This window comes from Schistocerca nitens, chromosome 7 (genome assembly GCF_023898315.1).
Source record: "Schistocerca nitens isolate TAMUIC-IGC-003100 chromosome 7, iqSchNite1.1, whole genome shotgun sequence".
NCBI classification, from domain to species: domain Eukaryota; kingdom Metazoa; phylum Arthropoda; class Insecta; order Orthoptera; family Acrididae; genus Schistocerca; species Schistocerca nitens.
In genome coordinates this window covers 450,665,288-450,668,341 of record NC_064620.1, presented here as the reverse complement: position 1 = coordinate 450,668,341, position 3,054 = coordinate 450,665,288, and the positions used below count along the sequence as shown (strand labels likewise).

General features: G+C 49.9%; 1 pseudogene; it reads right to left on the bottom strand.

The window, feature by feature from the left end:
• Positions 1–2,652: 2,652 nt before the first annotated feature.
• LOC126196655 (U2 spliceosomal RNA) lies at positions 2,653–2,793 on the bottom strand (annotated as a pseudogene).
• Positions 2,794–3,054: the final 261 nt, after the last annotated feature.

The following is a 3,054-nucleotide window of genomic DNA, read 5'->3' as shown; positions in this document are numbered from 1 at the left end:
AGAGACACGTTGTGTGGGCTGCATGAAAGCTGGCGAAATCTCTCATAGGCACTCATACACTCCTGGAAATTGAAATAAGAACACCGTGAATTCATTGTCCCAGGAAGGGGAAACTTTATTGACACGTTCCTGGGGTCAGATACATCACATGATCACACTGACAGAACCACAGGCACATAGACATAGGCAACAGAGCATGCACAATGTCGGCACTAGTACAGTGTATATCCACCTTTCGCAGCAATGCAGGCTGCTATTCTCCCATGGAGACGATCGTAGAGATGCTGGATGTAGTCCTGTGGAACGGCTTGCCATGCCATTTCCACCTGGCGCCTCAGTTGGACCAGCGTTCGTGCTGGACGTGCAGACCGCGTGAGACGACGCTTCATCCAGTCCCAAACATGCTCAATGGGGGACAGATCCGGAGATCTTGCTGGCCAGGGTAGTTGACTTACACCTTATAGAGCACGTTGGGTGGCACGGGATACATGCGGACGTGCATTGTCCTGTTGGAACAGCAAGTTCCCTTGCCGGTCTAGGAATGGTAGAACGATGGGTTCGATGACGGTTTGGATGTACCGTGCACTATTCAGTGTCCCCTCGACGATCACCAGTGGTGTACGGCCAGTGTAGGAGATCGCTCCCCACACCATGATGCCGGGTGTTGGCCCTGTGTGCCTCGGTCGTATGCAGTCCCGATTGTGGCGCTCACCTGCACGGCGCCAAACACGCATACGACCATCATTGGCACCAAGGCAGAAGCGACTCTCATCGCTGAAGACGACACGTCTCCATTCGTCCCTCCATTCACGCCTGTCGCGACACCACTGGAGGCGGGCTGCACGATGTTGGGGCGTGAGCGGAAGACGGCCTAACGGTGTGCGGGACCGTAGCCCAGCTTCATGGAGACGGTTGCGAATGGTCCTCGCCGATACCTCAGGAGCAACAGTGTCCCTAATTTGCTGGGAAGTGGCGGTGCGGTCCCCTACGGCACTGCGTAGGATCCTACGGTCTTGGCGTGCATCCGTGCGTCGCTGCGGTCCGGTCCCAGGTCGACGGGCACGTGCACTTCCGCCGACCACTGGCGACAACATCGATGTACTGTGGAGACCTCACGCCCCACGTGTTGAGCAATTCGGCGGTACGTCCACCCGGCCTCCCGCATGCTCACTATACGCCCTCGCTCAAAGTCCGTCAACTGCACATACGGTTCACGTCCACGCTGTCGCGGCATGCTACCAGTGTTAAAGACTGCGATGGAGCTCCGTATGCCACGGCAAACTGGCTGACACTGACGGCGGCGGTGCACAAATGCTGCGCAGCTAGCGCCATTCGACGGCCAACACCGCGGTTCCTGGTGTGTCCGCTGTGCCGTGCGTGTGATCATTGCTTGTACAGCCCTCTCGCAGTGTCCGGAGCAAGTATGGTGGGTCTGACACACCGGTGTCAATGTGTTCTTTTTTCCATTTCCAGGAGTGTACTTGGCGGGAAACACCGTTTACTAGGCATCACTGTGCGCTCCGAACGGAAAAGAGAGACGTGGCGCGATCGACTGGCGTAGTAGGGACACTGTGCACCACATCTATGCAAAGCCTCGTCGGATTTTCGCTGTGTTTTCCATTTCGCGAGCGATCGGACCTTATTTTCCGAATAGCGCTCGGAGAATAACAATCAGGTTTCCGTAAACATCACAGCACAATACCTCCTTAATAAATGTTACAGATGGCTCGCAGTTTGCCATGGATGCACAAGACGCAACTACCATACGCTTCTTAGACTTCAGCAATGCCTTTTACACTGCCGACTTCGACATTTCACTTGCCAAACTTAGCAGTCTGGAGTTCTCACCAGGTGCAGTGCAATGGGTTTGCTCACACCTGACGTCTCGACAGCATTGCGTCACGTGCGGCACCATAAAGTCACGATGGAGGCAGCTGGATCAGGCATCCCCCAAGCTTTGGCGTTCATTGTACGTCAGTGATGTGCCATCAGTTTTGTCTTACAGCAAATACTACATGTACGCTGAGACCACCGGTTATATCAAAAAGCAAAACATGTAAACCTGAAGACAGCTATCGAGAATCTTAATACCTTCCTGCGTGCACTATCAAAACCCTACGGGTTAAAGCAGTACCCAAGCAGTACTGGTTGGTCATTCTAGGCTCATTGGCCCGAAATAAGGGGAATCCCTGCCATATTTAACCCTAAATGTAACGAATATCGACATCTCTCCTTCAGCGAACAGTCTAGGTTTAGCAACAGATGAAAATCTAAATTGGACCTAGCACGTAATTGCAATGTGCAAGGAGGTATCAACATCTCTCCATTTCATATTAAAAAAAATTCAATAAATAAATGAAAATATTGACCTGAAAAAGAAACTTACACAAACACTTACATGTTCAGTTATTGATTACACCGGTATTATCCTCCAAGGTCTTTCTTAGGAAAGCTCATATAACCTAGAACTAGTTATGAATGCCTATGTTATCTGTGATGTTTGACTCTTTCATCATATTTCACAACCAAATGCACAGCAACCCTTACTACATGCAGACAAGTGCTAAGATTTCCATATCCTTTGCCTTCTCTACTATTTTATCAACGTACACCGTCGCTCATAACTCTTCACGACGTTAGTGCTCTTGCCTTTAATGTCGGGCCAACCCGCGACAGAGATGGAGCAAGCCCCTAGCACTCCGTCATGAGCCAAAAATGAGTTAATCAGATATTAAGCTGATAAGAACAGATACTACACTTTGATCTTAGCAACAACATGGCAGAAACACCCATTCCCATTAGGGCAAAATCCTTTCTGTCTCACTCCATCGTTCAGCCACTTTCTAGAATTCTTCCTCAGTAGCATGAACTCGACTTTGAATAAACCCCTTACATTATATTAGAGGACTGAATAACATTTCCAGCTTCAGATGACAGTAACGTATGTACTAAAGCAACTAAAAGGATCACCACTGTCACTGTACACACTCGTTCTCCTCGCACATCCTTCTTTCCAACCAGATCTTCCTCATTTCCCATTATTCTTAGCTGGTG